At 42.2% G+C, this 25,681-nt stretch overlaps 1 protein-coding gene across 13 annotated transcripts in view; it reads left to right on the forward strand.

Moving 5' to 3' along the window:
• Positions 1–25,681, forward strand: part of PACSIN2 (protein kinase C and casein kinase substrate in neurons 2) — a 123,420-nt gene that overhangs the window by 40,411 nt on the left and 57,328 nt on the right. The window contains exon 1 of one of the 13 annotated variants that reach the window (XM_043515863.1): positions 4,644–4,775. The exons of 8 other annotated variants lie outside the window; for them this stretch is intronic. The gene's annotated coding sequence lies outside the window, so the exon portion shown is untranslated. Of the gene's footprint in view, positions 1–4,643; positions 4,776–7,049; positions 7,130–8,308; positions 8,420–25,681 lie in introns of those variants that run through there. 4 more of the 13 variants (XM_043515891.1, XM_038377384.2, XM_043515867.1 and 1 more) reach the window with 4 other exon arrangements.

Genomic DNA, 25,681 nt, shown 5'->3' on the forward strand with positions numbered 1-25,681 from the left:
CCAAGATCTATACAGTAACTCCTCACTTAACATTGTAGTTATGTTCTTGAAAAATGTGACTTTAAGTGAACCGATGTTAAGCAAATCCAGTTTCCCCATAAGAATGAATGTAAATGGGGGGGAGTTAGGTTTCAGGGAAATTATTTTTGCCAGACAGAAGACATTATATACATATACAGTATAAGTTTTTTAAACAATTTTAAACAAACAATTTAATATTGTACTCAGCAATGATGATTGTGAAGCTTGGTTGAGGTGATAGAGTCAAAGGGTGGAAGAGTGTGGATCATGCAGCTGCTCCTCTTGCTGTTCTTGCTGAACTTTCCCAATTAGGAAAAACACATCTTGAGATTGTTGTTTTGCTTTCTTTTTTTTTTTTCTTGGTAAACTGCTTTATAACAATTCATTACATGACCACCTCCCTTAATCACTTTGGAGCTGGGTTCCATTTTAGGATCGTAATCGTTAAGGATTTGCAAGCCAGCTTCAATCATTTGGAAAGCTTCAGAAGGCATTTGGCAGTCAAGTTTTGATGGGTTGGTTCTTCTTTTACTTCTTGGCCCTATTCTTCCGTTGCTCTCATCACCTCTAGTTGCATCAGATCTTCATTAGTTAGCTCTTCTCTGTGTGATTGCAGAAGTTGTGTAACGTCGGCTTCTTCCACCTCATCAAAACCCACTTCCTTGGCCAAGCCAAGGATATCTTTCTTCAAACCGGGGACATCATTTTTAAATCCTTTTAAGTCATTGACACATTCAGGCCACAACTTCTGCCACACACCATTCATGCATGCCTGAGTAACTTCAGCCCAGGACTCACCAATGTTATTGATGCACTTGAGGATGTTGCAGTCACACCAAAATTGCCAAATTGTAGGCTTGCCTTCCCCATTGGTGCCTCTGATGAGCTGGTTGAAAGTACAGTATATTTAATATGCCTTAAATGCAGCGATGGCTCCTTGATCCCTGGGTTGGGTGAGTGTTGTGGTGTTAGGTGGCAAAAAGACAACTTTTACGTTTTTGCACAGGTCGTCCAGGTTGATTGGATGAGCTGGTGCATTATCAATAAGTAATAAAATCTTGAAATCAGGATTTTCCTTGGCACAGTATTTCTTCCATGGCGGGATGGCATAGAGAGTCAGCCATTATGAAAAAATAACTCCAGTTATCCATGCCTTCTTATTGGATCTCCAGTTTGTAGCTTTAAACTCTCAGCTGCTTTGGCCTTAAATCTTTTTTTTTTTAAAAAAGAGTTTTTTTTACATGCATGTAAAAATGAGGGCAAGGAAGTGGTGTAGACTGATTCTACATGAAGGCTAGTTGAGTGCTTCACTAGCAGAACATAGTGTATAATATAAATGTATATTATAATATAGTGTATAATATAAACGTATAAGTAAGCTCAAATTTAACAAACATTATCTACAAATATAGGAGAAAAACCTGAATAATTGTAGGAGAGGCTGGTAGCACTGTCTTTTAAGGTTGCCTAACAATTCCTATTTATAATATTGAAGTAACTGTATAATATAAACCTGTAGTCCCAGGGAGAATTATTTTTCTTCCTTTGGCTGCATTAAAGGCTGGAGGAAACAATATGTAGGTCTGGTATAATTGATTAGTTTTAGAAGTTGGATTTGAATTACCTCTTTTGAGGTTCAAGTTTGATATCTTTTTAATTCTAAAATGGCTTTGTTCGTGAAGGTGCAGAAATATTTTTTCTTTTAATTTACCTTTTTTCCAGTGGTTCACTAAGTATACTTTAAATTGAAATTAAAACAAACAGTAACTGCTGCTTTGGATTGCCTGTTGCATCGGAACACAAATGAATTATTGATGTTAATAGTGCACAGCTTGTTGCTGTTTGACTACAGAATCAGTAAAGCAAAAAAGAACAAGAGGCCTGTGGCAAAATAAAGTGAACTCTCAAATAGATCACTGTATCCTGGACTGGTAATTCTGCATCTGATTTCTTCTCAAATTGTAACCCTCATTTTTTCCTCTGAGGGTGGGTGACTGTAGGGATTACAACAATGCATATTAGTACATTTAATTTAATTAAAGCTATAGTTAGGGTTGCCAACTTTCTAATCACACAAAACCAAACACCCCTGCCCTGGCCCTTCTCTGAGGCCTCGTCCCCCGCTCACTCCATGTTTCTAAAGGCAATGCCTTTTTGTATACGGTGAAAATTTTAGTTTACTACTTTAGTTCTAAGGCAACTGGCTTAAGAAAGCCTGAACAAACCTTCAACTTGCTAGTTAAACTACTTGTAAGATTTTGAATTTGTTAATGACATTGGTATTTAAAGGGATATTTTAAGACCTATGATTTAGTAATGCAGTAATTTTTTTATTTAAAAAAACCCTAAATACATGAAAACTTAAAAATGTCAGTGAAGTCTTTGTTTTAAATCAGCACAAATATAAATGCTTAAATTCCCTGTAAATGCATGTAGCAATCAATATCTCCTTACAGTGTTGGCAACCTCATGTTGCAGTATGAGAATCTGAAAGTGAAATTGGCTAGAACAGCAGTTCTCAAACTTCCCTGCACCGCGACCCCCTGAAATTACTACATGACCCAGGCTGAAGCCCTTGGGCTTTGGCTTCAGCCCACCTGGCCACAGCAAGTCTAATGCTGGCCCTTGCACTTTGGGGTCCAGACCCACAGTTTTGAGAACTGCTGGGCTAGAGTTAAGTGAATGAGGAGGCCTATCTGAACCATGGTTTAAGTTGGAACAGCGTTTAAACAGAGTTCAAACATGATCCAAAACTCAACAGTCTGTTTTCAAGCTCTGTCTTGTCTTTGTCTTTATCTGCAGTGAATAAGATTCAAAAGATAAACTGTCTAAAGAACAATTTGGTGTGTTTAGCTTAAAAGTTAGTTAACTTAATTAAAAATATAATTTTCTTACCTATTTTAAGCACTAGAATGTCCTTAAATATTTTTAGTCTCAGATCTGAATCGTTTTCTGTTTTCTTTGTAATTCTAAAGTACCTGCTTCAACCTTTCAAATCTTGATTTGGAAAGAGTTTGGATAAAAAGCTCCATTGTTGATCCATTTAAAAGGAACAGATCACTGTTTTGTTAAATGAAACAAGAATTAGAAAGGCCAGGTGTGTCTTTCATATGGATAGTACTGAAAACTACATTCTTCTGAGCTCTGGAGTCAATAAGTTCTGCACCAGTGCCAAACAAAAGTTCTGCTGGATAGTGGTAGAAGTGATTGTTTTAAGATCTGATCTTTTTGAACCATTGTGGTTGGAAATGAATACTTTCCAGCTGCATGAAGTAACTAAATAGTACTAAATGATAAATAGTCATTACCTTGACAGCACAAAGATAACTATTAGACTGCACTTTAATATCTTTTGGAAGATGAGGTGTGGTGTCTGAAGCATGGGTGTACCTTGATGGTTTAGGCAGTCATTACCTTTGAGGGTTTGTGTTCCAGAAGGGTATCTGTTGGTGACAGCTGCAATTTCTTCTCTTGGGCTCAGTCTCAACATCTGTTTAGATGTGTTTCGGCCGGTCTACACTTAAATCTTTTGCCACTATAGTAAGGTTGGTTAGGAATGTGACTTTTAATGACATTTCTGTATTAGCAAAAGTCCTAATATGGATGCACTTTTATCTGCAAAAAAGTGCTTATGCCATTATAGCTTATTTCACTCAGCAAACCAGTATAACCAAACTGTTTTGGCTGGTATAAGCTGTGTCTACACTAGGAAAAGGTTTTGCAGTATAACTATATAGAAGCCTTTTCTAGTGTAACCTGGGACTTAGAAAATACAGGAAGAGGACAAAACCTCTATTCCCTGTCCTGACCTTCATAAACAAATCCCAATGACATACTACATAGGAAGGTCTATGTCTGCCTTTCTCTCCCTATTTCCTCCAGTTTGCTCTGTTGCTGTGAGGGCCAGATTTCTTATTATTTCCCCACCTACTCATCTTTCTTCTTCTTTACGTTATTTCAAGCAGAGCCTTTTGTTGTAGGTAGCGTGTCATGCCAGTCAGTCCTCACTAATGGTGACAGGAAAGAAATTTCTGCTAGGGGTAAAATTGATCTAAACGAAAAATCACTTATCTGAATGGTTACTACTTTAAAAAAAAAAATAAAGGCAAAAGCTCTCGTTGCACTTTAAAGTGAAACAATTTAGTTTTTTTGAAATTGGTTGCCTTTATCCTACTTCTATTCCGTGTCAGTATTATATTAGTGATTATAACCCCCCCATACTCTTCCTGAAACACAGTAATCCAACTTTTTAAGTCTGTAAAAATAGAAACATCATAGCTAACTCTTACCTAAGGGTGTGCATGTGTATTTGTGGAAATTGGTACCACAACAGCTTCAATTTCACTGATATAGTTTAAAAAAAAAACCTCCACTTTCTCCTTTAACTCTTCACTAGGCTAATCATATACTTAAAAATGTCTTCAGTGAATTCATACTTTGAATGAAAGATTTACGTTTTGAACATTCAGATTTATTATAGTGTGTAGGAAAGGCAGTCCCGACGTATTACTGCGGTACGTAAATATCAGGAATGGTTGTGAAAAAACCTGAGATCTGTGAGAGCACTGCAATGTGAAGGAATGACCTTAGTTTGAGCTACAAGGATTTCAGCAGCCAACAGGAAATGATGAAATGAGCTCTGAGAGAATTCTGCTTGTGAAACTGGAGGTCATACAGAGCTGTGTAGGGAAAAGACAGGTACTGAAGCTGGTCTGTGAAGTTATGCAACTGAACTTGGCGTCTGGAAGAAGAATGTGAGTTACTTAAGGTCTACATTTTATTAAGGTAGACCTTATGCATACTGCATGTTTAATGAATTGTTAAACAGCTTTAATTTTTTTCAGAGCCCTACTAGGTTTCAGCTGCTTAGTACAAATAGTTTGAAACTATTTTGTCTGAACTGATATTTAGCTAGCAGCTTGAAAAAAAATACTGAATGAGTTTGGTAAAATGATACCCTACCTTCTGTTAATAAGGTAGGGTATTAGCTAAAATCCATGGAAACATTCTTTCACTTTATCAGTACGGTGATCATATTATTTGTGGATTTATGCTTTTGCTTAGCATTTTTTCTGTTTTTGTAAGTACTTTACAGATAGGTGCTTATATTTTGTGATATATGCTCTGTCACGTTCCTGAGTACCTTGCTTGACAGCTTACCTTGAAAGAATTTTCATCTCTGGGGCAATACCTTTATTACGATTTTCCAGTTTCCCTCTATAATCATAGAATCTTGGTGTATTCATGTCATTGCAGCTAGGGAAGCAGTTACTTTGCCAAGATTGCTGTAAATGCTGTTTCATGCCTTTCTGCTAGGGAATACACAAAATTCATGTCCCCTTCTTATTTTACTATCTTTACTACTTGTCCCCACTTCCTACCTAACAAAAATAAACCAAAAACGCAACCATCTAGGGGCTAACAGCATAACTTCGTCATGCTTCCAAATACCATTTGCTGTTGTGCAAATCATAATACTACTTTCAAATCTGAGTTTCCTACATGGGAAGATGGAGTAAAGCACTGAGCAAACAGTTTTTAATATTTAGCCTACATACATGTTGGTGTAAGTAGAGACTTATATTGAAGTAAGATTTTTGCCATAAGGAGGTTTCATATGTGGGCATCTGTGTAGCTTACTATCCTTTCAATTATCCCAATTAAATCAACAGTTCAGCTATTTCTCAGTGTCATTCTTTAATTTATAGCCAGCGATGTGGGACAAAGATTACACAATGATAAACTCCAGGTTTCTATACTTCTGTAAATTAATAGATTTAAGATATAGTATAATTATTTATACTTTGCAAAATTTTCAATACTAGTTTCCATATGCACTGTTAAAATGACTCTGCTACAGAGAAGTTTAATGTTAATGTTCGGGACACCAAATTGATTTGATTTCTTTCAATACCAAGTTGCTTGAAAGAAATGCTGACAATTTCATGCTTTTCAAAGGTAACCTGATTGGGTTAAGAAATAGTCTTGTGCCCCTTTTTGCTGCTTTATGACACAAATGTGGCCTGAAAGGTTTCAATCACGAGCTCTGCTTGGTTTTTTATGTTTTAAGTTAAGGTCAGTCAGGTTGGAAGACTTTAACAGGCGAAGCAGTGAAATGGGTAATATCACAAGAGCCAAGGGAGTAAAAGTTGGGCAATTGAATTGGGAAGGGATTATTCATCAGACTGAACTTTCTTTAAACATGTGTTTAGCTTCAGCAACTAACTGTTTAAATAAAAGAAGCCTTCGCTAAAGATTCAACACCTCTGCTCCTTCAATTAAGGTACTAAAACTCAAATTGTTCCTGAGACCTCTCAATAGTTCTTCAGCAAAAAGAAGGAAGGACAGTTATGATATACCTGTTATTTCTAAAGTAAATAAGCAGTTACAAAATCCCAAAACTTTTAAAGAAGGCCTCCAGGATTTTTTAATAAAAAAAAGTTTAATTCTGTGCAGCTAATCTTTGAAAGAGCTACAATACTGCGACATTCTATACAATTTTTCAGTCTTGTAATTTTGAATATTTTAATCCTTGTCTGGAATAGACATCTAATTTTCATAGCAAATTTCAAATGTCAAAGGGGATTGCTCAAATGAAAGTATCTGGGTATGTCGTCTAAACTGACAATAGTCCCTTCTTGCTTTTCTAATTATACATGTGCTTGTGCTCACGCACACACTGTATTCATATAAATGCTTAACTCTTTGGATACTGCGTGAACACATCCCACTCTTTCATTTGACTGCCAGAATAGAAAATGCAGGTATTCTATGAAGATTTAATATAGAATGAAATAACTGGTGTTCTGGTGAGTGTTCAGGTTTTTTGGGGTTGGTGAGAGTGTAAGAGGAAAAGGAGAAACTAATCAGCTCTAATTACCATAGTTATTTAGCGAAAGTTTTTTGTCCATTTAAAACGCTCTTGATTTTACACAATTTGTATTGCTGAATGACTATAAAAATTAACAAAGGATAAAGACAAGCTGGAAATAGCTTTAAACTTTCTTGTTTCCTGTGTTTCAGATTACTGAAATGGAGAAATGACTACAATTTCAAATTAATATTCATTATTTAGGATGTCTGTTTCAGTTATTTACATTTCACTCAGGTTGGTCAAAAATGTTTGTTTACTTTTCTTTCTAGCTCTTTTGCATTAGGTACAATATTAGTGTTTTAAATCAAAATGGTCATTTGAAAATTAAAAATTACAATACAGGGAGTCTTGTAAAAAGCCTTAATTTAAAAACTTAAATATAAACAAAACAGAAACTTAATGTTTTTGATCTAATTGCCCAACAGATTGGCTGTATATTTTCATGGTTCCTCTTTTATAGCAGCAGAAGAGAGTTGCTGTCAGGATGGGAGAGCTGGTTGTCTCCTAATTCCCTCTGACTTCATCCTGTTATTTCTGTTTAGGGTTTCCAACTGTCTAATTGGACAAACCCAAACACCCTTGCCCCCACCCCTTTCATGCCCCTTCCCCAAATCCTGCCCCTTCTGCGAGGCACTGTCTCCACTCACTCCAGCCCGTCCCTCGCTCTCCCCCACTCTCACTGACTTCTACTGGGCAGCGGGTTGAGGTGCGGGAGGGGGTGCAGATTCTGGGCTGGGGGTGGGGCTGAGGGGTTCGGAGTATAGGAGGTGGTTCCGGGCTGAGCCTGGGGCAGGTGGTTGGGGTGCGAGAGGGTGGGGATCTGAGAGGGAGTTTGGGTGCAGGGTGCGGGCTCTGGGAGGGCGTTTGGGTGCGGCTCTGGGCTAGGGTGGGGGGGGTTGGGTTGCAGGAGAGGGTGAGGGAGGCGGCACTTACCATGGGTGGCTCCCAAAAGCGCCTGGCACATCCCTGTGGTAGCAGCTCCTGCAGGGGAGCAGGGAGCTCTGTGCGCTGCCCCCGCCCGCTGGCGCTGCCCCCACAGCTCCCATTGGCCACGGTTCCCGGCCAATGGGAGCTGTGGAGTCGGTGCTCAGGGCAGGGGCAGTGTGTAGAGACCCCCTGTCCTCCCCAGGGGCTGCAGGGATGGTGCCAGCCGCTTCCGGGAGCAGCGAAGGCAGTCACGAAGCTGCCTTAGCCCCACTGTGCTGTCAGACTCTTAGCGCCCAAAATCTCCCGGTTTGGCTGCAGTAGCCTCCGGGAGATAGGGCCTGATTCCAGGAGACTCGTGGTGAAACTGAGAGGGTTGGCAACCCTGCTCCTGTTGCATTTGCCAGGAGGTTTGATACTCCTTTCTGTATTCTGTGGACCATAATGAACATCTTAATTCAAAAGCAAATGTTGTCCACAGCAGGAATTGAACCCACCACATAGTAACTGCTCTTACTACTCTGGCTCAAGAAGGTGTCTTTCCATAAACCCTGTATCTAGAAATATGTGGAGTATGGACTAGCTTGATGGTGGCAGTGGGTAAGTCTACATTGCAGTTTAAGCTCAGAGGTCAAACTCTGGATCAAGCGTAATGCCATTTCTGTCTACACACACATCATGCTAACTCAGGGCTTGGACCCAAGAATTGCACAGGGATGGAAGTTCTGAGCCTCAGGTAAGCCTGACCCAGGGTTCAAGAATTATTGCTTTGCAGTGTATATGTAGCCACGCTGGACCTGTGCTCTAGAAGTCCTTCAAAAGTATCCCACAAACCCAGGGTCTGACTTTTTGTCCTCTGGATAGTCAAGTTTGGTGGACAGTCAGGTTTTCCCAAACTGCGCCACAAACAAAGGGCTAGTGTGGCCCCTTTTGGGAGGGCTCTAGGAAGTCTGGGATATGGGTGGTTGGACTCAGTCCTGCACAATGCAATGTAGAGCCTGGATCACCAAGTTGGGACCTAGGGTTCAACAGTTCCTAACCTGGGGTTACAAATGAGGGTAGACACTCATGCCCTAGGTTAACAAACACAGCGTCTGCAAACTCAAATTCTTCTAACCCTGGGTTTACGTTACAGTGTAGACCCACTCAGTATTGCTCTTGGGCCTCACTCTCTGGAGTCCGTGCAGTCTACTGTGATAGCAGCTTAGTAGAGACTTTAACTTTTACTCTACATTTGTAACTTTCTGTACCTGTAACTCTTTACATTTTTTTCTCCTCTTCTGTTCCTTTTTTCTAAAATTTAAGCTTTTTTTTCTAGAAACTGAAACTAGAAGGAAGCAGTTACGGCTAACATAGGATGTAGACTTGACTGTGTGAATGCTGGAGTATGAAACTTCAGGCAATGGACTCTTAGGGGTAGCACTGCTTTTTGTTAACGTTCAGACTTTAGAGAGCTTCTAGAGGCTGCTGCGTCACACTTAGCGTACTGTAGCTTGCCTTTGCCAAGCTATTCTTGTTCGTTAGCTGGCAAACAGACTGTAGCACAGTTTCTGTGCCTTTGAAAGGCTTCAAAAACATAGAATCACTTGAAAATACTTTTGAACCAAAGACTTGGGAAAAGTTTCTTTGTAATGAGAAAATCAGGTTAGCCATGAAATGTTCTATATTAAATTGAAGTATGCTAGAAATTGTGCTTGATGATGAAACATGAAAAGAATATTTGGGTCATCAATGGCAAATGTATTAAAATTATTTTTAAACAGCTTCCTAGGAATGTTACTTTTATATACTAATCAAATAAAATGAGAGCTCTTGTTTGGTCCAACACTATATATGCATTTTCCTGAAAGTAAACTACCTGTACTTTTTACATATGATTTACCTGTCCTTTTTTCCTGGCCACTGCATTGTATGTTATGTAGACATCAACATTCGGTATTCTTCAGAGAAGCATAGCCAGTAAGTGGACTCTAGGGGTGAGACACTCCACCAGACTTTGTAATTACTAGGAATTTGAGTTTGCATATCTAGAAATTATTTGATAGAGAAATCAAAGATGGAAGACTTGGAGGAACAGAGGGCAGGGACGGGGAAAACTTCTCTCTCTCCCAGTACTTGGTTGATACCTGTGTGTGCTGAGATACATAGAAATAAAAAGTTAAAAACAAAAAACCCCAACCATTTAGATTCTGGAATTTTGCAGAGCATCAAAAGTGACATTTCATACCCATAAACAAGAACACTTCTCATTTAGTAGTTGGATAGTCTTGATTCAATATTGAATGTTAAGTGACTTTGCATCATGGATTGTTCTGCAGTGGAATCCTTGAGGGCATCTGAGTAATGCTTTCACTAAGAACTGCTGATTTGACAAGAAGCATTATTGATCAGGGAACCAGGCAGCAAACATACTCCAGGGAGTTAATGTATCTGCTTTAAAACATAACAAATACAGCCTTTTATAATATGGTAAAAGTAACTTGGGTCTCAACCTTTTAATTTAATTTTAGTTCCAATATTTACCTGACTGCTGTCTCCTCATATGAAGAATCAGATTCTGCTTATTAACTGCAGAGATTGTGTGAAGCAGTGTTTCTCAACCTTTTTGATACCAGGGACTGGCTTGCTGCCTTCCTAAACTCTGTCAAGGAGATCTCAGGGACTGGTGCTGGTACATGGACTTGGTTGATAAACACTGGCTTAAAGGAATAGTGGGAAGGCAATGTTAACTACCCTCAAATATCTTATTGGCCTGAAAGAGAGACTAGCTCAGCATTTCTCAAATGCTGCCCCTGTGGCTTTTCTTGTGGCTGCAGCCTCCTGGGCTGTGATTGGGGTGGAGGGGCAAAGCAGTGCAGCTCCCACTCCCCCGCAGTTGGTCCTGGATACACTGCCTTGAAGTTGGTTGCTGGGGCCGCCAGCAGGAGTTGGGCCCTGCCCCTCTCTGGATACACCTGGGGCACAACGCTGGAGGAATAGGCAGCTGGTGAGTTTCCCACCTTCTTGGGGTGGTGGGGCTCAGGCTTTGGGCTTCAGCCCTGGGGTGGTAGGCTCCGGCTGTGGGGTTTTGGCTCTAGCCCCAGGCTCTGGATGTGCGGCAGCAGGCTCCAGCCGCCCAGCTACAGGCTCTGTCCCTAGGTCCCGTCCCCTGGGCTTCAGGCTCTGGTGCACAGCTGCTTCCCTCAGCCACCCATCCATCACCATCGCCCCGGCCTCCCCCACCTTCCCTGACTCCCCAACCAGGGCTTAATTTGTTCCCAGGCTTGCCAGGGCTGAGTAAGTCTGCTGTGAAAAGTGATACTTGTATGTTTAATATCAGTTTTTACAACTGACATACTAGCTAGCAGTAAATAAATGACCGTGATTTGGACGTGTATATGTGCATATCTATTTGTTTTTCCTGAAGCTAATTAAGTATTTTAGGAAAGTGTCGAAGTGGCCACCAGCAAGAGTTGATGGCCGCACTCTGAGGCCACCAAGTAATTTGTCCTGAGAGCCCCTGCACTAGCAATCAACGTTCAGTTGTGGTTCAGCTAATGAGTCTGACCTTTGCAGACAGCACTGCATTAATTTGTTATGTAAAGGGTGTTGCCATCAATCAACCATGTAAACTAATTTTCCATAAAATATCAACCTTTATCTCCTAATATTCCTAAAATTGTTGCACCTAGGTCAGATGTTGTATCAAGCAGCATTGTAACTGTACATAAATATGCATATTTGAGTTTCTTTACATGTTCCAGAAATATCCCTTGCACTGTAAAGTGAGAAAATTGAGCTCATTTGCTACTTTATAGTGCTATAATCCTTGATGTGTTTGCTCTAAAATAGCTGTAACTCAGGGGTTGGGCAAAGTTTTGGCTTGAGGGCCACATCTGGATATAGAAATTGTATGGCGGGCCATGAATGCTCACAAAATAGGGGGTTGAGGTGCGGAGTGGGGATGAGGGCTCTGGCTGGGGGAGCAGGCTCTGGGGTGAGGTTGCGGATGAGGGATTTGAGGTGCAGGAGGGTGCTCCGGGCTGGGACCGAGGGGTTCGGAGGGCAGGAGGGGGATCAGGGTTGGGTTGGAGTGCGGGGGAGGGGGGGGAATCTCAGGGATGCAGACTCCAGATGGTGCTTACCTCAAGCAGTTCCCGGAAGCAGTTGGCTCATCTCCGCTCCGGCTCCTGTGCAGAGGCACGGCCAGGAAATTCTGTGCACTGCCCTGTCCACAGGCACTGCCCCTGAAGTTCCCATTGGCCGTGGTTCCCGGCCAATGGGAGCTGCGGGGGGGGCGACACTAGGGGCAGCATGCGGAGCCCCCTGGCTGCCCCTACGCATAGGAGCCAGAGCAGGGGACATGCTGCCACTTCCAGGAGTTGTGCGGAGCTGGGGCATGTGTGCACGGAGCGGCCCCCGACCCTGCTCCCTGGCTGGAGCACTGAAGCTGAGTAAGCTAATTTCCCTGTAAGCTATGTGATGGCGCAGCTGTGCAGCAACCTATGTAGCTCTGCACAGGTGCTTAGGGAACCTGCCTGAAGACTTGCTGGGGGAGGGCCACCCCTCCCCCGACCCCAACTCGCCCTGCGGCCTGGACCTGCTGCAGCTGGAATGGCCCAAGCCTAGGCATGGTCGGAGGGACCTGGACACAGCTGTGGTCAGATAGGGCCCAGGTGTGGCTGCAGCAGCGTGGCCCGGCCTGGAGGAGGAGTGGCTATCCTTCAGCCCCAGCCCCAGAGCTTCTGTGGTGAGGACAGGTGCCTCTCCCACCCTGCCCAGGTGCTGCTGGAGGAAGAGAGCGCTGGGGGGAGTCCTCTCTCTCCTGACGTAGCCCTGGAGCACCCTTCTGCACCCCAAACCCCTCATCCCCGGCCCCACCCCAGAGCTCACACCCCTAGCTGGAGCCTGCACTCCCTGCACCCAGTCCTCTGCCCCAGCCCTGAGCCCCTTATCCCGGCCCTCACCCAAAGCCTGCAGCCCAAGCTGGAGCCCTCATCCCCTGCACCCAGCCCTGAGCCCCTCATCCTTGGCCCCACTCCAAAGCCTGCACTGCCAGCTGGAGCCCTCATACCCCTCCATGGAGGTGTGTGTCACATCACCTCCATATTGGTGCACATAACAAAATTCATTTCGCACATGGGTGGGAAAAATTAGAGGGAACACTGGGAACAAGCCCCTAACCCTGCTCCTTGTCGGGAGCTCGATTAAAAGTTCTGACAGGCCAGATGCAGCCTGTTTGCTGCCCCATCCCTGCTCTAACTGCACAGAAAACTATGTGTAGATATCTCTTTTGAATTTAATTTACAATGAATGTCTTGTCATAATTTGTCAGTTAAAATATAAACAAAATTGATGTCCGCTGCAAAATACTGAGGCCTGTGTTTTCATGGAATGATGGTATAGACGTAGAGGATATGGTCCAAGTTTAGTACAATTAAACAACTTCTCAGTAGACTTGTTTTCATCAGTGATGAATCAGATTTGTTTCAACAATTTCCGCTGATCATGTTTGTGGATGAATAGGAGGTGGTTGGAGGTGAAGCTCAGAGGAAAGAAAAGAGATTTGCAGAGACACGGAAGAGATACAAGAGGAGGATTTGAAAGGAAGAGAGCAGAAATGGGGACTGTAGAAGGGAATACTTTCTCACTGAATGATACTGACAATATGGTACTGAACAAATAACTAATAGTTCAGTTACTATATAAAGGCTGTAGTCTATCCTTGATTTTTGTACAAATCTCCAATTACCATTGGTGGCTGTCCTGGTATGTATTGAGAATAATTTGGAGTCCAAACGTATAACCTGGCACACAGCTGGCAAAGTTAAAAAAGGAATTGAGCCCTCTCCCCAATACTTAGCATTTTTATACTACAACTCTCATTGACTTCACTTGAAGTTACAGAAGCATTTTCAAACCTGACCCATGTGTCTAAAGTTGGGCACCCATAAAATAAGCAACAAATAGTTAGTGGCCACCTATGAAAATTTGTGCATCAGTAACTTCCCAGCATCACATAGGAACTATATGGCAGGATTCAGTTCTCCAGGGTATCATTCAAGTGCTTAAATCACAAGAGGATCCTTTCTCTTCCTGTAATCGTCTGCTCCATTCACTACACACATTCCAACTACTGCAACAAAGGAGACAGGGGTCGTACAGACAACAGCTTCATTCACTATACAACCCAGTTCATTTCCTGAGCACTGTGCATCCAGGACACTGAATGAGGCAGGGAAAACCCCCCACTGATCGTATAATTAGACTGTGCCATAATGCATAAGCATAAGGGGTCTGAATTACATTTGCACAGCTAGCCTTCATTCTAGCACTTTCTGACTTTTAAGTGCATGACTTTTGCAACCTTGATGTTCTTGTAATGTTGTTTTTGGATGTAAAATAAAATAAAACCAACCCTAAAGATATCATTTAAATCATGTTAACTCCCCACAATAGTCATCAGCAGTACTGGATCCTTTAGCTCTATTGTACAGACCTCTACCACTTCAACTACAGAGGTAACTGATATTAGTAGTAGGCTGTTATCCTTTGTGGGCTAGTAACAAGAGGGGGGATGAGACACGATTTGTCAGTGGGTTTCACAGCTGTTTGCTAGACAGCAAAGGAATGTTGAGACTTGGAATCTTGATTCTATTTCCAGGTTCTGGAACAGGTGCTGTAGTGGGTTAGATCTTTCTTGCCCTGTCCACCCCAAATGCTCTCTCTGTTCCCTAATATTTACTCCCAACAGCTTGTGCCTGTGTGCCATCTCCCTATCCTATTCCTCTCCCTCCCTTGACTTAGCCCACTGAATTCCAGTCAGGTTGTTACCTCCTTGTGGATACCAGCAGGGGAGAATTGAAAGCACAGGAGAGATGGGATCCCTGCATTTAATTCCTGCTTCTGTTGCCACAGAGGGCCTTCACTACCAGGAGAAGCTCCTGAGCTGGAGAATGCCCATTACACACAGAATCTTCTGACAATTTAGCTACTAAACTCTAGCAAGCCTCTAACTGTGCATACTGCATCCCCACCCCCCCAAGGCCTATAATTTAGCCAAATTTGGATGGATTTTCACTAAGACACAATTCTCTGCCAAATTTCTAGTCTTTGCTCCAAATCAGAGGGATTAGAGTTTTTCAGCGAAACAGTTGAAAGAAATTTTTTTAACATGGCAAAACTTATTCTTCCTTAATCTCATTCTGAAAAACAGCTGAAACGTTTAAATAAATTTGCCTTCACCCACCAGGAGACATTTCAGCCCGAATGGTTGAAATTTGGCATTTATAAACAACTAAAACAGCGTCTTTATAATGGGGAGTTTTAGGCAACTTAACTGTTGGTGTTGCTATCAGCTCTACTTATGACACGTTTCATTTTGGCTGCTGATATTGGGAACCCTGTGGACAACAGCGACTGATGAGATTCATGTCCATTTCATACTACTGCTAATTGGGAAAACTATGAATGGCAAAGGTAGTTAAGGCGTAGAGCAGTAGAAACTCTTTTACAGCATCGAGAAGTTTGGAGTAAGCATAGAGCAGTGGTGGGCAGCCTACAGCCCGCGGGCCGGATGCGGCCCATCAGGGTAATCCACTGGCAGGCTGCCAGACCATTTGTTTACATTTGCATGGCTGCCCGTAGTTCCCAGTGGCTGTGGTTCACTATTCCCAGCCAAAGGGAGCGGCGCAGAAACTGTGCCAGGCCTGCGTCACTTCCCGCAGGTTGCCTCCCACTGGTATAGAGTAATGGATCCTTAACTTTTGTATACAGGATCCACAGATCCATTAACCATTGAGCTCTCTGTCTACATGAAGCTGCATAGGCTGAGCCAGACCTAGACCGTTTAGTCACTGATTGCGAGATATGCTGAAGAGCCTACCAGTTTTCATTCTGTCTCTGTAGCTGCAGGACTGTTTACCAAACTTCCTGTTGCAGAGCAAAAACATTTCTAAAATTAGCCTTCTATAGTTTCTGATCCTCTCCTACATTGAAAATTTAAGGTTCTGGTTCTTGTCTACAGCTGAGACTCCACTGGTGATTGTTCTCAGCCCCTGCACACTCAAAAATGCAGCATGGAAGAGAAGGGGAAGAAAAAGGGGAAAAGCACAGATGTATGCTGTTTGCTCCAGCCCATTTGGAATGCCTAGATGGCCTGTGCCTGCTAACCGTGGGGGAGGGGATCACCCCAGAACAGCTTGTCTTGCCCACCCTTCTGGCGGTCGTTGTCGTCCCATCTCTCCCTCCTCTTCCCCCGAAAAGCAGCCCCTCAGTGCAGCTCCCAGCTGTTCCTCTGCCTCAGCTCCCAGCTGTTCTGCTCCTACCTCTGCCTCTCCCTGCTCTGGCTCAGCTGCTCCGCAGGGAGCGGGCTGGGCTGATCACACCATGTGACAGAGCAATCTGGGAGGGGTGGGAGCATGCAACCCTGCATGTCCCCCCACGCTTCACTATCAGGGGTATCTGCATATTCTGTGATCAGGAACCCTTCCCAGTAGAGGCAGCTGGGGCAAGGACCTTCATAGGGTCCCTCTCTTGAACTAGGATCAGTAAACACAGACCCAGAGCAGCAAGAACACTGGATCTTGGAGCAGGTTTCAGAGCCAACAACCAGGGGAAAAATTGGAACATGACCCCTCTAAAGAATGGGACAAGCTCCCCTTTCATAGTGGTGCATGTGTATGTGGCTACAACTGTGGTCCAGGTTCTTATGCCCATGCTCCATACTCCTTAGAAGTGCTTGAGGGAGGAGAGGGCTGAAGGGGACATAGGAGAAGTAGTCAAGGAGCATGGAGCACAGATGTTCCCCTTTCGCCAAGGGATTTTCTCAACAGCCTGCCTGAGGGTTCCTCAGTCTGACCACAGCCCCCTTCCTCTGGGGCTTCCCTTCCAGCACTCAGTCCCAGGGTATGCTTTCCCCTTTCAGGGCCGGAGCCTGATCCCTCTGAGAAGCTTTGTCATCACCAGCCTCAGTTCATTGTAGGGTTCAGAAGAGTGTTCATTTTTCAAATTTAGCATCATGGACGTGTATCTGGCATAGCAGTTTTTCTCTAGCAGCGTCCCCCATTCTGCAGACTCAATCAAAGCCTCCATCTCAGGGGATGTATGCAAAGGTTTTGGTACCGGGCAAAAAGAAGGGTCAGGTCCGGGGAATTGGATTGCTTCCTCTTCAGTTAGGGGATTCCAGCAAGAGGTTCTTCCTGTCACACCAGATGGCAAGAATCCCTGGGGCAAACTAGAAAGAGAGAGAACGAGGGAGGTACAGTGTCCAGTCCACACAGTCATCTGGCTTGCTTTCTTTCCCAGGTTCTCACAGCACAAAACTAAATAAAAATCCATTTATTCATATCTGAACACTGGTGACATCCTAGTAGAATTTCTGGAAGCCACCTTGACCTGTCACTAGCTTTGAGCACTCAGTAGCTCACCTCCAGTGAGCTGCTGCACAGCATCTAACCATCTCTTTCCTGGTCATTCCCGACTAGGATGACATTCCACCTCTCTTTTCATGGTAACTTGCTTGAGGTTATTTACATCTTGATGCTTGATGTGATCAAAACACATAAGTTTGCCCCTGTTGATTTCTGACAGCAGGGTCTGCTTCTCTCTAGTAATGTTTCTAGCAAAATCATTTGTTGTTGTTTTCCATCAAAGGGGGATGTAAAAGTTTTCACAGCACCAATCTCAAAGGCTTCGGTTTTCTTCTTGTTAGCAGCATTCATTTTCCATGATTCACATCCATATGTTGCTATGGAAAAGTTAAGCTTTTCACCAGTTGAACCTTCATATATTTGGAGATGCCATGGTTTTTCCGAACTTTCGTAAGCTACGGCCATGGCTGAGTGAACCATTTTTAGTCTTCCAATTTCTCTGAAACAGCCTCCTTTGTTGATTATGTATGGCTATGTATTAGATATGTCAAAAAGGCTGTACTACTCAGGAAATCTAGGAACAAACCCAAAACTCCTTCACCTATGTCAGTGTTCTGATGCTTGATTTTTCCAGGGAGGGGGAGGACTAAGAAGGAAGCACAAATCCACATCTTACAGGCACAAGAGTCAGTTGGTATCTTTCAGGAAGGGGGACAGCTTTCAGATTCAGAACAGAACCCACAGGAGGGGAAGCAGGAAAGTGCCTCTGAAACACACCCACAGCTTGGATGGGTCATTCAGTCCTTTGTTTAGAGCTTCATTTGTAGAAAAGTTACTCCAGAGGTAAGAAGCAGGAGTGAAGACACAAAGGAGATGATGCAGTTGACCTTTATATTCGTTTTACCATTTGGCTTGTATTTCCTGTGTCCCAGACACAAGATTCACAGCACATGGGCATGGAAGAACCTTGGGGCATGGCGACACTGGAAACTTCAAAGCGCTGTTGTGGGAGCACTCCCGCGGCAGTGCTTTGAAGTGCGTGTGTGGATTATCAGGAGCTCTCCCAGCACTCCTGGTAATCCACCTCTGCAAGGGGATTTAGCTCCGAGCGTACTAGCTTTAAAGCGCTCTGACTTGCTGCGCTCGGGGGGGGGGGGAGAGGTGTTGTGATTTTTCACATCCCTGAGCCAGCAAGTTAGAGCGCTATAAAATGTAAGTGTAGCCAAGCCCTCTGAGTTCTGTCCATAAGCATACCACATGCCTTGCTGACTCATAAGGTATATCCCATAGTTCGTTTCAATGGGTTCATTGTATAACTGATGTCCCTTGATGGGCAATCAAGCCTGCTTAGTGTTGATGCCATTCTGTCCGGGGGTATCACCCAGAAACACAGCACAAAGATTGGAAATACAGATATACCATACATATCTATAACTCACAATACAAAGGTGATACAAACATATAAACAAGATTATCAAATTTGGCAAATTGTAACATTTTTGTAGATACCTTACATGGCATATCTAGTCAAGTTCCTTGCAGTATTATAATATTGGTGGTAACAATATCATAAAGTGTCTCCCATATTTCATAGTTTCACAGTAAGAGTTCAGTTTATTGCATATAAGCTCATTAGAAAGTTCCAGTCTGCAGTTGATATTTAACTTTTTGAAAGCTCTCAGCTGGTGGGCTCTTCATTGTCTCTGGCTACTCTTTGCTGTCAGTGACTGACTGGTCTGGTTCTGCTTATGTAGTAAAACGTAGGCTGAGAGCCCATTAGTTAATGCATTTGTGGATCTTGTAGTTCAGAGGAAGTTTTCAGTAAGTAAAATAAAATTTTCAGATTTCCCATCAGTGCCATAAGAACTGATAGAAAATTAAGCAACTTGTTTAAGTCAGTTTGGTGTAAAACAAGGAGATGCGGAGTCACTGTTATTTTTCATCACGTTCTTAAAGTGGACGTTAAGAATAATAGATGACTTGGAGGGCATGACGTGTGATCTAGAGTTAAGCTTCTTCATTTATCCAGATGACATTGTACAACCTGGCAGATGTGAATTAATGGTACTCTTTGCTACCTTGGAAAACTGATGTAGTCGAATTGTACTTACAGTAAACACCAAGACGACAAAGTGGTTGCATCTTGGGAAAGGGACAATCTTGTGTGTACCTAGGAAGCTTGATCAGTGATGATGATTCTGCCAAGGGTTAGGTTAAAAGGAGATGTACCTTAACTATATGTGCTGTAAGAAGTTGACAAAATCATCAACTGATATCAATTATCAACTGATAAATTTGGTACAAAACAATATTTTTATCAAACCAGTGTACTTAACAGTCTTACTCTGTGGTCAGGAAGCAGCTGCAGTAAATGAGAGAGGAAAAAGGCTGGAAGCAGTGGAGATAAGGTTTGTATGTTTGTGTGTTTTTGAAAGATGGCCAGTGGAATTATTTTTAAGACCAATTAAGAAAAAAAAAAGAAATCAGGGTATGGGACTGGCTACAATTGAGAAAATTGCAGTGGTGGGAACACTGCAGAAGAAAGATGATAGCATCCCAAAGAAAATAATACAAGCACAACCAAGGTTAGCCTGATGTAAAGGTCACCACTGTGTAGGTGGTGGGATGCTGAATACAAAGACATGATGAGGCTGGACTTTATGTAGGAACAAACGATGGAAAAGAGTGAATGGCGATGCTGTGACTGCTGCCTGTGACAGCAAAGATTTTTTGAGATCAAAGACATGAGTCTTAGGAAGGGAGCATATCCTGAAAGATATGGAGGATTTGAGAACTTTCATTCCTGCTAGCCAGAGACAGATCCAACAGATGAAGTGCCAGAAAAGGATTCAAAGGCTAGCGCCTTTCCATGAGCTGGGGACTCTGATTTTTAACTTTGAAAATGGGAAATCTGTGGCCTCTTTTTTTTTTTTTTTTTTTTTTTTTTTTTTTTTTTTGCTGGACATCCTCTTGGACTCTGCCTCCAGGTACAGTTGAAAATCTGTGCAGAATCAATCTTTTCTCTTCTGGTAATCTGGAATGACAGAATAAAAATTAGGCATAAAATATTTACATTTCCCTTCTTTTTGTGGTAAATAAACTAAATGTATAAAAGACACAGTCCAGATTTTTCTCTTGTGCAAACTTTTTTAAAATTCCTGGGGGGTGGGGGTAAGAACCAAGCCCTAAAGACAAATGTGTTTAAAGAACTGGCTGTTCTAATATATGTATTTCAACAGGACAGTATGACTCATTGTAGCTTAATGCTGGTATGTCATTATTCGGTTTATTTTTAAATAGTGCTGTACAACCAGAGTTTCTGTGCTAGTTGTTGCCATGACTTCATAATATTTCCCTTAATATGCTTGTTCATACTTTCTCATAGCATAGTATCTGGCATATATAAATATTACAATTAATCAGAATTTCCTGAATCATAGTTATTTTCTTGCTTTTATGGAAAATTTTCTGTTTTATGCAGTTTTATATTAAACTCTCCCCCACAAACACCTGTTCTCTGTATCTATTTAGAAAATATTGTTCCACTGCAGCCTTGATCTCTTCCAGTTTTCCAACTAGTTTGTCAACTTAAATGGTCCTAAAGTAACATACTCTGAACTTTTAAAATTGAAGGTTAATTGACATTATACCATTACTACAGAACCTTTTTTTCCCAATTTTAACATTAGTGATCAGTAAAATAGAATTATTTTAAAAAGACTTTGGTTTCCTCAAATCCACAGCGAACTCTAATGCTCATTGTATGAAGGTTTTATTTTAAAAACACTAAATAGGCTATTTAATGACTTGGGTAATGAAATGGAATAAAATTTTAAAACGACACCAAGCTGGGAGGAGTTGCAGTTAAGAGGACAGGATTAGAATTTGAAAGGATCTTGACAAATTGGAGAACTGGTCCGTAATCAACAAGATGAAATGCAATAAAGACAATTGCAAAGTACTATATGTAAAGAAAAATCAGATGCACAAATGCAAAATGAAGAATAACTGGCTAGGTGTTACTGTAGAAAAGAATGTGGGGGTTGTAGTGGATCACAAATTGAATGCGAGCCAATAATTTGATGCAATTGTATAGGAGGATACTATCATTCTGGGCTGTATTAACAGGAGTGTCATATGTAAGACAAGGAAGGTAATTGTCCCACTCTCAGCACTGGTAAGGCCTCAACTGGAGTAGTGTGTCAAGTATTGGCTGCCACGTGTCAAGAGAGATGTGGACAAATTGGAGAGAATTCAGAGGAGAGCAACAAAAATGATAAAAGGTTTAGAAAACCTGACCTATGAGGGAAGGTTTTATTTAAAAAAAAAAAAAAGGCACATTTAGCTTTGAGAAAAGAAGACTGAGTGGGGAGCTGATAAGTTTTTAACATATCTGAAGGCTGTTACAAAGAGGAGGGTGACAAGTTCTTCTCCCAATTCACTGAAGACGGCACAGGAAGCAATGGGCTTAATCTGCAGCAAGGGAAATTAGGTTAGATATTAGAAAAATCTTTCTTAATGATAGCTACGTACTGGAATATGTTTGCAAGGGATGTTACCAGTGTGCATGTAAACGATGGTGTGACGGGTTAGATCACAGAAACTCCCTTGGGGCTGCCAACTGATGTGCCAAGACTACTTCTGCCCCTGCTTTCCCTGCCAGCTTGGGACTCCAAAACCCTGTCTTATTGAGCCAGACATGCCAGTCTGCTCCAACACAGACCCAGGGTCTGAATCACGTGCCCCAAAGCTGCAGACTTAGCTGAAAGCTACTTAAGAAGTGTTCCTGTCTTTAACACTCAGATGCTCAACTCCTCATGGGGTCCAAACCCCAAATAAATCTGTTTTACCCTGTATAATGTGTACACAGGTAAACCCATAAATTGTTCACCCTCTATAACACTGATAGCGAGAGATGCACAACTGTTTGCCCCCCAGGTATTAATTACATACTCTGGGTTAATTAATAAGTAAAAAGTGATTTTATTAAATACAGAAAGTAGGGTTTAAGTGGTTCCAAGTAGTAACAGACAGAACAAAGTGAATTACCAAGCAAAATAAAATAAAACACGCAAGTCTAAGTCTAGTACAGTAATAAAACTGAATACAGATAAAATCTCACCCTCAGATGTTTCAGTAAATTTCTTTCACAGACTGGACGCCTTCCTAGTCTGGACACAATCCTTTCCCCTGGTACAGCCCTTGTTCCAGCTCAGGTGGTAGCTAGGGGATTTCTCATGACGGCCGCCCCCTTTGTTCTGTTCCACCCACTTGTATATCTTTTGTATAAGGCGGGAATCCTTTGTCCCTCTGGGTTCCCACCCCTCTTCTCAATGGAAAAGCACCAGGTTAAAGATGGATTCCAGTTCAAGTGACTTGATCACATGTCACTGTAAGACTTCATTACCCACTTGTCAGCCCACAGGTATACAGGAAGACTTTCAAGTAAAACAGAGCCATCTACAGGTAATTGTCCTGGTTAATGGGAGCCATTAAGATTCCAAACCACCATTAATGGCCCCTTTGCATAACTACAGTAGGACCTCAGAGTTATAGTTCATATTTCTGGTTTCAGATACAAGAGTGATACATTTATACAAATAGGATGTAGAGTAGATTATAAACTTTGTAGAGTATAAACTTTGTAATGATACCTTACAAGAGAGCTTTTGCATGAAGCATATTCCAGTTACATTATATTCACACTCATTAGCAGATTTTTATAAAATCATATAGAGTGCAAAAAGAAAAGGAGTACTTGTGGCACCTTAGAGACTAACAAATTTATTAGAGCATAAGCTTTCGTGAGCTACAGCTCACTTCATCGGATGCACTTGGTGGAAAAAACAGAGGAGAGATTTATATACACACACACAGAGAACATGAAACAATGGGTTTATCATACACACTGTAAGGAGAGTGATCACTTAAGATAAGTCATCACCAACAGCAGGGGGGGGAAGGAGGAAAACCTTTCATGGTGACAAGCAGGTAGGCTAATTCCAGCAGTTAACAAGAATATCAGAGGAACAGTGGGGGGTGGGGTGGGAGGGAGAAATACCATGGGGAAATAGTTTTACTTTGTATAATGACTCATCCACTCTCAGTCTCTATTCAAGCCTAAGTTAATTGTATCCAGTTTGCAAATTAATTCCAATTCAGCAGTCTCTCGTTGGAGTCTGTTTTTGAAGCTTTTTTGTTGAAGGATAGCCACTCTTAGGTCTGTGATCGAGTGACCAGAGAGATTGAAGTGTTCTCCAACTGGTTTTTGAATGTTATAATTCTTGACGTCTGATTTGTGTCCATTCATTCTTTTACGTAGAGACTGTCCAGTTTGGCCAATGTACATGGCAGAGGGGCATTGCTGGCACATGATGGCATATATCACATTGGTAGATGCGCAGGTGAACGAGCCTCTGATAGTGTGGCTGATGTGATTAGGCCCTATGATGGTGTCCCCTGAATAGATATGTGGACAGAGTTGGCACCGGGCTTTGTTGCAAGGATAGGTTCCTGGGTTAGTGGTTCTGTTGTGTGGTGTGTGGTTGCTGGTGAGTATTTGCTTCAGATTGGGGGGCTGTCTGTAAGCAAGGACTGGTCTGTCTCCCAAGATCTGAGAGAGCGATGGCTCGTCCTTCAGGATAGGTTGTAGATCCTTGATGATGCGTTGGAGAGGTTTTAGTTGGGGGCTGAAGGTGATGGCTAGTGGCGTTCTGTTGTTTTCTTTGTTGGGCCTGTCCTGTAGTAGGTGACTTCTGGGTATTCTTCTGGCTCTGTCAATCTGTTTCTTCACTTCAGCAGGTGGGTATTGTAGTTGTAGGAATACATGATAGAGATCTTGTAGGTGTTTGTCTCTGTCTGAGGGGTTGGAGCAAATGCGGTTATATCGTAGCGCTTGGCTGTAGACAATGGATCGAGTGGTATGATCTGGATGAAAGCTAGAGGCATGTAGGTAGGAATAGCGGTCAGTAGGTTTCCGATATAGGGTGGTGTTTATGTGACCATCGCTTATTAGCACCGTAGTGTCCAGGAAGTGGATCTCTTGTGTGGACTGGTCCAGGCTGAGGTTGATGGTGGGATGGAAACTGTTGAAATCATGGTGGAATTCCTCAAGAGCTTCTTTTCCATGGGTCCAGATGATGAAGATGTCATCAATGTAGCGCAAGTAGAGTAGGGGCATTAGGGAACAAGAGCTGAGGAAGCGTTCTTAGTCAGCCATAAAAATGTTGGCATACTGTGGGGCCATGCGGGTACCCATCGCAGTGCCGCTGATTTGAAGGTATACATTGTCACCAAATGTGAAATAGTTATGGGTCAGGACAAAGTCACAAAGTTCTGCCACCAGGTTAGCCGTGACAGTATCGGGGATACTGTTCCTGACGGCTTGTAGTCCATCTTTGTGTGGAATGTTGGTGTAGAGGGCTTCTACATCCATAGTGGCTAGGATGGTGTTTTTAGGAAGATCACCAATGGACTGTAGTTTCCTCAGGAAATCGGTGGTGTCTCGAAGATAGCTGGGAGTGCTGGTAACGAAGGGCCTGAGGAGGGAGTCTACATTCATGTTCTCTGTGTGTGTGTATATAAATCTCTCCTCTGTTTTTTCCACCAAATGCATCCGATGAAGTGAGCTGTAGCTCACGAAAGCTTATGCTCTAATAAATTTGTTAGTCTCTAAGGTGCCACAAGTACTCCTTTTCTTTTTGCGAATACAGACTAACACGGCTGCTACTCTGAAACCTGTGATATAGAGTGCAATATCACAGATGGGTCTAGATACATGTTAGGGGTGCACTACTTTCAATAGTTGCACTGCAACATCAGTGACAGAACTTCAAGGGAATACTGAATTTTAAATAGGTATTTTCAGCTTGCAGTTTAAGTGAATACTTGTGGAAAATAAGTGGACTTTTACCCAGCGGCACTTGTTCACCTCTTGGCAGAATGATTCCTTCTAATCACTACTTTTTTTTTTAAGGCAATTTTACTTAAATACTTTTGCATGGTGTGTTCCTATTTTAAAAAACACCAATAGTACCTATATTTTAGTGACATTGACTTATTCTGTGTTTATCTCATAAACCAGTAATGGTCAGTCCATAACAAAACTCCATTCTAACTGCAGTATAGTAAACATGACACAAGACTGGAAACTGTTTTTCTTTGTCTTTCACGCAATCCCAGATTACCATACTATTGTCACAGTCCATTACGATTTGGACTGACAAAATACATTGCTCTGAAATATATCCAAATTTTTCTCCAAAACCTCTCTAAGTATTTTCTACATAATTAACACAGCTTCATGCCAGGACATTTTTTTGTTTGAATCTCTATACTAGAGATCTGTTCCCACTTCTGTTATATTTGATTTATCAGGGAACTGTTAGCTGGATTATCCATCTAAGTACTACAGTACATATTTACTATTTAATTTGGTTAGCATTGTTTGGAAAACTCAGCACTTTTTTTTTTCCTGTGCATTTACATATGTAGATGACACTGCAAAAAAGAC

The sequence above is a fragment of the Dermochelys coriacea genome, chromosome 1 (assembly GCF_009764565.3).
Source record: "Dermochelys coriacea isolate rDerCor1 chromosome 1, rDerCor1.pri.v4, whole genome shotgun sequence".
Lineage (NCBI taxonomy): Eukaryota > Metazoa > Chordata > Testudines > Dermochelyidae > Dermochelys > Dermochelys coriacea.